Below are 9,959 nucleotides of genomic sequence, written 5' to 3'. Positions count from 1 at the left end.
AACTCCCCTTTGAATAACCTCTTCAGAAAGCACCCATCCAACCCAATTAATGGTCTACACCCCTCAATGAAACCATCTCTCATGCCTCTCAAGCAAAAATACATTCTTTGTAAAACAGGTAGATTCACTTCTTTGTTCAGCTCCATTATTAAAGAGCTCCTAGGATTATGTTTGACTATTGTATGATAGTAGTCATAAAGTCTTGCATATTACTCTTTCACATCACCTGTTACCAATTTGAGAGCATGTTTTTTGGCTCTATGAACTTTATGAGTTGAAACGTCAATCTGCAATTCTCTTCTGACTTTGTTCTTCAATGATTGAAGAGACTCATTTGGATTGTCTTTTACAAACTTTTCAATTACTTTACCAATGTACTTGTAATTGGCTTGCTTATTTTCAACTTTACGTGCACAGGTATGTTCTCCCTTATAAGACTTTATCTGAAATGTTGTGGATTTCATGATTGAAGATGCCCTCAACTTCCAATTACACCCATTTTTACAAGTTGCAACTATCAAGTGTTTTTCATTCTTCACCAAACTTCAAATCCCATCCCCTCCTCACAGCCCAATCCCTCAGCACATCCTTAAATTTGGCTTTTGTCTCAAACTTCATACCTACTGTCAAATCTACTTCAGCCATATTCATCATCTCATCCCACACTGGACACCCATCTCCCTCATTACCCAACTCTTCATCCTCCAGTACAGTAAACCTCTGTCCATCTCCCCTACTAGTCCCTTCACCCCTCTCATTTTGTTGCTCTTGCTGTTTTTTTTTTTTTTTTCTTTCTTTCTCTCATTAAAGACCTAGAGTCTTTAGCATTGTTCTTGTGTAGTTTTCAGGCCTACAAGTGAAAATATCATAATCCCATGAACCCTCTAACATCCATGAAGGGCAATCAAAACTAATGATGAATCAGAATTTGACTCATCATTTTCTACCTCTTTCTCAACCCCTACTTCCTCACCCTCTACACCCTTATTGTCACCATCAGCCCCATCCTCAACCCCTACACCCTCATTATCACCGTCAGCCCCTTCCTCAACCCTTACTTCTTCACCTTCTACTCTCTCATTGTCACCCTCCGCCCCATCCTCCACCCCTACACCCTAATTTTCATCCTCAACCCCTACTTCTTCACCCTCTACTATCTCATTGTCACCCTCAGCCCCATCCTCCACCCCTACACCCTCATTTTCACCCTTAGCCCCTTCCTCAACCCCTACTTCTTCACTCTCTACTCTCTCATTGCCACCCTCAGCCCCATCCTCCACCCCTACACCCTCATTTTCATCCTCAGGCCCTTCCTCAACCCCTACTCCCTCAAAAACAAATCTTGCACTCTCATTTTCAGCCTCAATCCCTTCCTCATTCCCTATTTGTTCAACATTATATTGTAATAGTGGCACAGAATTTTCACAATGAAGGACATTACCACTAACATATGTAGACAACAAAGGGCCTGCTTTTTCTTCAATGTAAATTGATATAACATTACAACATTTATAGTCTCTTAATAACTCTCTAATATACCCTCATCCCCTTCTAACTTCTTTATAGACATTTGTAATGTTTGTTGAGGAAATGAATAATAAAGTACTAAGTTACTACCCTTGCCGCCAGCTTTAGTGTATATTGTTATCAGGTTATCATAGAATAATCTTTCTTTATCAACTCCTGAAAAAAAGACAGTATATCCCCCAACATATCTAATGGTTGGTACCCATTCTATGACCCCACCTAACCACAGAAATATCTAATGGTTGGTACCCATTCTATGACCCCACCTAACCACAGAAAAAAGTCTGCATAGTCTCCCAAAATCATTCTCTACAAATTAATTAAGAAATTAATTTAGTCATAACATATAAAATTAACAAGAAGCATTACAGAAACTGTAAAAATTTCTATGATTAACCATTATTACAAATTTAAAATAATAGTAAATAAATATTAAGTATGCAAGGTGACTCACGGTACAAATGCAAATAAGTTTGTTCATGTGAATAAATCTCATCCAACAGAAACTACAACAATTATAAACCAACTCCACCAGCCACATGTTCCCTGTAAACTTGTATTATGTATTGATTGCACATCTCCACCACCCTACAACTCTTTCTCCAAGCACATTGGCACCAAAGAAATTGAAAGTGTAAACATTTATTGAAAACAATTAACACACCCATCGAGGCATCTCTTCTTGAAACTTGAAAGATATGCATTTATTTGATGAATAAAACAATATCACAGTATCACTATCAGATTCTGAAAATAACAAATAGAATACCAAATAAAAAGTTCGCATATATATATATATATACCAAACAGAGAGAAAGAGGACATGGATTCTAGAATAGCAAATGGAATACCAAACAAAAATAGAAAAATTTCTGTAAACTCTGCAAGAATTACAACAATTTCTCACAAAACATAAAAAAATTTAAACTTACCAGTTCTTCTTCAACAACACGAACGAACTCTCCTCTCCTCGAGCACAAACCCTAAATCTAACTTACAAAATCTAAATCAGTATTTTTCGTTCTATTTAGGGTAAAGAAACACAAGTTTTTTGATCAAATTCCCTCGTTTTCTCCCTCTCAATTGCAAACCCATAAAATTCTAGTTTTTTTACTTTGGTAATTCTAGTCTCGCTGTAACTCTTTCTCTCTCTTTGAATTCACTCTTTGACTGTAGTTAAAGAGCAGTAAAGACAGCAAGGTTATAACGGTCAAATTAGGAAGAAAAATGACGTCGTTAGTGCTCATTTTGAAAAAGGGCACGTGAGTTGACTAAAACAAAACAGGAGGGGGGTTTTAGCCTAATCTAAAAACAGGGGGTGCTTTTTGCATATTTTTTAAAACATAGGGGGGTTTTATGCATTTTTTCCTACTCGAGCCTTACACAGCGTACCTCAGATCACTCACCGATGGTCCTGTATGGGGACCGACAACAGCAGTTGGGAGGTATGTTTCGATTTGATAATTATCTTACCCTCTCACCAGAACTCATTCCTAGTGTGCAGAGCGTTTGGCAGCATAAGATAGTTGGCATACCGATGTACGTGATGACTCGAAAACTAAAAGCTTTGAAACCAATTTTTCGAGAATAGAGGAGGAATAAAGGTGATTTATCGCACAATGTGCAGTTAGCTAAGGGTTTTCTTGAAGCGGCACAAATCCTGGTCAGCTCGAACAGACAGGAGGACTTGTTCTTATACCTATAGCATTGTTGTCGAATGGTTTTGGCCAAAGCGGCGAAGCTAGAGCAAATCATGCTTCGTTAGAGAGCAAAAATGGAGTGGATGAAGGGGGTGACCAATGCTCCATGGTTTTTTTTCACAAGATTGCGCAACGAAGGACAGCAAGGAGAATCTTGCAAATTAACGATGAACACGGAGTCACCCATATGGAGCAGTAGGCAGTGGTAAATGAATTTGTCTCCTTCTTCCAAAACCTGCTAGGAGGAGAGAGACGACGGGATGTAGTTGATATCCGGTTCCTTAGACCATGGGCATGACATTTGCTGACAGACAACGAGGCCAACTCTGTCTTATTGCCTTTCACCCCGGTTGATGTTAAATAGGCAGTATTTGATATTGCTGAGGATAAAGCGTCGGGGCCCGATGGGTACTCATCCGGTTTCTTTAAAGCGGCATGGCCGATTGTGGGACAGGAGGTAAGGGAAGCGGTGTTGGATTTCTTTAATACCGGGAGGCTCTTGAAACAAATCAACACCACTTTGCTGGCAGTTATACCGAAGGTTCACTCCCTAATGTCCATAAGTGATTTTTGACCCATTTCTTGATGTAATGTGCTTTATAAGATTACCGCTAAACTCATTGTCTAACGATTGAGTGTGGTTTTGGACAAACTCATTAGCCCCTGCCAAACGGCGTTTGTGCCTAACAGAAGTATCGTGCGCTGAAAGTGGATATTAGAAAGGCGTATGATACGATTGAGTGGGACTTTCTGTCTGCTGTTCTTGAGTTATTTGGGTTCCCGAACATATTTACCAGGTGGATTGAGGAATGTGTCACTACAGCATCTTTTTCAGTCGGGCTCAATGGAAAGCCCCATGGATTCTTCACGGGAGCTAGAGGGCTACGACAGGGGGATCCTCTTTCATCGTACTTATTTGTGCTCGTCATGGAGGTGCTACACTTGGGTTTTCTCTAGTAGATTGATCAAGAAGGCCCTTTTACGTTTCACTGGAAATGCAAAGCAGCGCGTGTGTTCCAACTTGGGTTTGCTGACGACCTACTATTGTTAAGCAAGGCTGACATTACATCCATCGGAGTTTTCAAAATGGGACTTGATCGATTTGCTGGATGGTCAGGGCTGAAGTTGAACGTCTAAAAGAGTCATCTTATCATCTCAGGGTCAACACAGGGACTGAGAGAAGATATGCTGACTTTACTTGGGTTCCAGGAAGGGCAACTGCCGATGAGGTACCTTGGTCTTCCTCTCCTATTTTCTAAATTGTCGGATTGCCAACTGTTATTGATAAAAATTGACCAACGTGTTGCTGGGTGGGAGGGGCTTGCACTTTCATATGCCGGAAGAGTGCAAATTCTAAAATTTGTGCTCACATCACTTAGTGTTTATTGGGCCTCTGCATTCATTTTGCCGAAGAAAATCATTAAAGAAATTGAGAAAAGACTACGAACTTTGTTATGGAAAGGAACGGGGAACAGTGGATACGCAAAGGTAGCATGGAATGACGTGTGTCGGCCTGTTGAAGAGGGAGGCCAAGGAATCAGGGATGTTGCTACATTAAATCAGGCATTAATGAGCAAGAAACTCTGTGATGTAATCCGATGCGAGAGGACATCAATTTGGGTGGACTGGTTGTACGCTAGTCGGTTACAAAACACCTCTGTTTGGACAGTACGGGATGATAGGGGTTCATAGGGTTGGAGGAAATTGCTACGTCTTCGAAGTTACATTCGCCTAGTGGTGGATTACTGTATTGGAGATGGAACGAGTTTCTATATATGGCAGGATCCATGGCACCCTCTTGGGTCACTTATTGATAGATTCCCACGCGCTCCGAACCTATTGGGACTGGATTTGTCGACCAAGCTTAGCTCGATCATTTGTGGAGGTGAATGGCGATGGCCCACTATCACGGATTTCGAGTGCCTCGAAATAACTCATGTACTACCTCCAATCCATGGAGAAGCAGAGAGTATTAATTGGAGAGTGGACGGTGGACAACCCTCAACTAAGGCCCTTACTAGATTATTTGATCCACCAGGAACGAAAGTAGACTGGGTTTTCCTACTTTGGGCTCCTGTAAGATCCCTCGTCACCTCTTCATTTTATGGATGGTAATTCTTGGCAAACTCCCAACGACGGACAAACCATGGCTATCTCATCTCGGTGATTGTGTCTTGTGTGATAGGCGGATGGAGAATCATACTTACCTTTTCTTCCAATGCCGATATAGTAGACGGTGCCTTTCCGAGATCCGCAAATTGGTTCGATTCCCATGGCCCAACCGAGATTGGGCAAATGACATTGATTGGGCAACGCGAAAATGGAGGGGCAAGCACATTGTCAACCTTGCTTATCGAGCATTGCTAGCTTCTTGTGTTTACCATATTTGGAGGGAGAGGAATCTAAGACGATTCGAGCATCAACAAAGAACAGCGACCACTTTGGCCTCCTTGATTGTTAATGATGTAAAGCAGAGGATACTTAGTATTAATCTAATTGTAAAAATCCTCGATTGAAAATGTCAAATAAAATAAAATAGAATTTTGGGTCAAATGCACTTTCCACCCCTAAAGTATACATAAAATCGTCATATATACCCCTTCAAACTATAAAATATAACAAACTCCCTCATAATATGGACCAAAAAATTTATAACAAAAATACCCTTATTGTTTGCACCCTCTAAAATATGTTTATTATAGTCATCACCAAAAAACGTAATCTGAATTATTATAACTTTTTATTTAAAATAAATATTATCCAAAATTTATAATTTTTGTAATTAGTATGAAAATTTGAATAAACTCTATAAATTTTCAATTCATTTATTTTATATAATTTCTAAAAGATTTACATAACTTTTATTTTGTATTGTTATATATAGTGAAGTTTTTTTCTAGAGGAATTGTCAACATCATCTAAAAAATTATTTTGAACATTTATGTATACGTACTATAAAATATGCTACTTTGTTGATATAATTAATCTATAATATTTTATTATTTTATGAGTGATGATATGCTATATTTTAAATATTTGTGCATGTAATTTAATATAAAAAATATTTGTGCATGTAATTTATAAAAAATATATAAGTTATATAATATTTTATTATTTTATGAGTGATGATATGCTATATTTTAAATATTTGTGCATGTAATTTAATATAAAAAATATATAAGTTATATAATATTTTATTATTTTTTATGAGTGATGTGTTTGCAAACCAGTTGGGGAAGGGGGCCAAGGAATTAAAGATATTGGTATTCTCAACCGAGCCCTAATGACAATGAAACTATGTGTCATTAGATGTGACCGAATGTCTATTTGGGTTGAGTGGCTACAGCTCGGACGACTACGAAATAATTCCATTTGGACAGTTAACGAGAAGGGAGGATCGTAGGGTTGGAGAAAGCTGCTTCGTCTACGCAGACTTATCCAATCAATGGTGGAGTTTCATATTGGTGATGGTAGGACCTTCTCTCTTTGGAAGGATCCATGGCATCACCTTGGACCCCTGATCACTAGATTTCCAAAAGGACCGAGATTACTTGGGCTAGACGATTCCACCAAGCTCCATACGGTTATTGATGAGGGCTAATGGCACTGGCCCCTCATCACAGATTTGGAATGCCTTCAGATTATCTATACATTACCCCAGATTCATGAAGGAGATGATAGAATCATTTGGCATTTTCTGGATGGGCGACCCACCGCCCAAGCTCTTTACCGACTTGTTAGCCCGACTGGACCGAAAGTAGGCTGGTCTTCACTACTTTCGGGTTCGTTTGAAGATTCCACGGCATACTTTTATCTTATGGATGGATATTTAGGAAAAATTACCAACGACGAACAAACCATGGCTCACACACATGGGAGGATGTATACTTTGTGATGAGGATGTAGTTGAGACACATTTTCATTTATTCTTCCAATGCCGCTTCAGCAGAAGATGCCTTTCAGCAATACGAGAATTATTCGATTCGGCTGGCCCAATCGAGCATGGGCAACGGATGTGGAATGGGCAGCGAGAAAATGGAGAGGGAAGCATATCATCAATGCTGCATACCGAGCGTTACTTGGATCATTCGTTTACCACTTATGGCGTAAAAGAAACTGCAGACGGTTCCAACAAACTGAGCATACGGCAAATGTATTGGCTTCTATCATTATCGACGATGTTAGGCAGAGAATTTTGAGTATTAATCTCTCTAGTTCTATTAGTACATGTGCTCTCTATAAACTATGGTGTATCTCTTGGCCTGTCGAGGGGTAACCAATTCACTGTTATACTGTACTATTTCTACATAATGAAACTTACCTTTACTCAAAAAAATATTTTATGAGTGATGATGGATTCTTCTTAAGCCTATCATACAATATTGTTGTATCTTGGGCAAGGTTCTTATAGTATGGCCTATATAATTCAAGCTACTATATTTTAAATATTTATGCATGTAATTTAATATAAAAATTATAAGTTATATAATATACTTTTTTATAAAATTAAATTGAGCTTGTAAATAATTTTCTTTGTAAAACATATTTTCATATTGAACTTGTAAAATTTTTTTTATGTATTATATAGTTTATATATAGCTATACATTTTGAACATTATTGTTTAAATAAAAATTTGAGTAAAAATTTTAAAATTACTAAAAGTAGTTTTGAGAGAAAATTTTTAATTAAATATACTTAAAAAGTGAAACAAAAAATATAAAAATAAGTTAAAAGGGTGTTTTGTTCTGTCAACACTAAGTTTTTTTTTTTTTCGGGAACTTTTGTTATAATAAACATAATTCAGGGGTCAAAATGTATAATAAAAATTTTATAATTTTGTAAAAGGTTTAGTAGCGGTAAGATGGTCGCATGGTAAAACATCTTTCAACTCTCTCCTCTTTCTCTCTCTCTCTCTCTAGGGTTTTGTTTTTCATCGATTGCACGAAAAATTCCCCAATTGGTCGTATCTATTCGATCGAAATGGTAAGCAAATGCGCGTTCCTGATTTCCAATTAGCTTATACGCTATTGTTGGCTTACCCATTTTGTATCTCGTGCTGTGATTTATCGAATGTTTTGGTTTAATTTTGTAGGAAAATGGAGGCGGAGATTTGGAGGCGAAAATTGAGATGTTGCTGAATGTGGAGAAGCAGATGAGGCAAGTGGGTGATGTTGCAGGTACGAGGAAGGCCATCACACCTCTAGCAATTCTTCTTCTCACACCTCAAACAATACCCCTCATTTTCTCCCTCCAAGAAAGCCAAAGCCGGCGAAGGAGAGACGCCGCAGTTCCGTCCTCCCACCGCCAAAATACCCTCACCCAACCCCACCATCAAACCATTTCCCTTCTCCTCTGTTCACTTCTTCGAGGAAAAAAGTTAAAGAAAGCAGGTGAAGTTCATGGTGGTATGGCAGACTCAAAGGTTCGAATGTGATGGTACGGCAGCACCCGCGGGAGAAGCAGCTGCGGATGTGGGTACAAATCCAAGAAAGGAAAACCCCGCTGGTAAAAACCCTTAAACCACCGTTTTCTCCCCATCGTCAAACCCCACCGACACTCACATGGTGAAACCCTCTCCCTTCATTTCTTCTTTCTTGTGTTCATTTCTCACCCAAGAAAACAGAGTAAAGAAAACCAAGAAAAGCAGGGGGGAGAGACAGAGCGAGGAGGAGGCCTCAAATTATGGTATTGCGAAATGTTACTGCTGTTTGAACAATCCTTCTTGGCCCAATATTTTCTCATTGTTCATATATTGATAGATAAAGAAGGAATACTGGAATACTCTCTGTTGATGTCCTAAGTTTGCTCTCACTTCCTTGCTTGCAAATACCTTCTCCCTCCATCTTACATGTCATCTTTATCTTGCTTTCTAGTGCTTCTTTTATTTAATTTTTGCTTTGACAATCCTAATGTGTTTAACTTGCTCTATTATAATATCATATTGTCAGTAATTTTCTTCTACTTAAAATTAGAAAAATGTTGCTAAGGATTGTTGGAACAGTTTACATCTGAATTTGATGAATGTCTTCTTCTAGGTTTGGGATTACACTGGTTTTGGATATACAAGGTACAATGCCAGAGACATTAACAAAGAAATACTAGGGTAAGCACAATTCTGCAGCTGTCTCCTTCCGTGATGAAACCTGTAATGTTCACAGATAACTTGTTTGTGGTTTTCATTTAGGTGTGTTGTGGAGAATAAAGTGCTTCATAGATCTTTATTATCATGCTTCATAGGCCTTTCCCTCTTTTTTTTTTTCTCTTTTTTTCGTTTAATCCGTAATACCCAAACCTGAGGGTATGTGTCTGTATAATTATCCCGTAATCTTCCTTTGTTATTCAAGCTCTTAAGATGTGACAATTTGTAAGACATGAACATTTATCTAAATCATGAGCGTTCCATGGTTGCTCAGGTGTCATTGCTAAGAGGATATAAATCAGACAGGAGACCTGCAAACTTGACAATGATGGCAATTCTGGATGGCTTTCAGAAGGCATATTCCATTGATTTCAGACCACTCAATGTACTGCGCGCTGCTGCATTCCAAGGGGCTCATTATATTTCACCATTGAAAAGGCAAATAATCTCGTATGCATCTGGTGAGCAGAGATTTCCGCTTTTCTTATGACTTGTAACAGTTAATTTTCAGAACCATGCTAGTTCTTTTTGTGAATGATGAATTCTATTACATGAAGTTTTAATGGAAGCCACTTTTTCTTTTATGATGTTT

At 38.4% G+C, this 9,959-nt stretch overlaps 1 long non-coding RNA gene across 2 annotated transcripts in view; it reads left to right on the top strand.

Annotated features, from left to right (window-relative positions):
• The window catches only part of LOC105159788, a 3,654-nt gene continuing 1,789 nt past the window's right edge, over positions 8,095-9,959 (top strand). The window contains exons 1-4 of one of the 2 annotated variants that reach the window (XR_002286887.1): positions 8,095-8,211; positions 8,321-8,913; positions 9,264-9,373; positions 9,642-9,828. This is a non-coding gene — a long non-coding RNA (uncharacterized LOC105159788). The remainder of the gene's footprint in view (positions 8,212-8,320; positions 8,914-9,263; positions 9,374-9,641; positions 9,829-9,959) is intronic. The other variant, XR_002286886.1, reaches the window with a different exon arrangement.

Source organism: Sesamum indicum, linkage group LG4 (assembly GCF_000512975.1).
Source record: "Sesamum indicum cultivar Zhongzhi No. 13 linkage group LG4, S_indicum_v1.0, whole genome shotgun sequence".
NCBI lineage: Eukaryota > Viridiplantae > Streptophyta > Magnoliopsida > Lamiales > Pedaliaceae > Sesamum > Sesamum indicum.
This window is presented reverse-complemented; position numbering and strand designations above follow the sequence as displayed.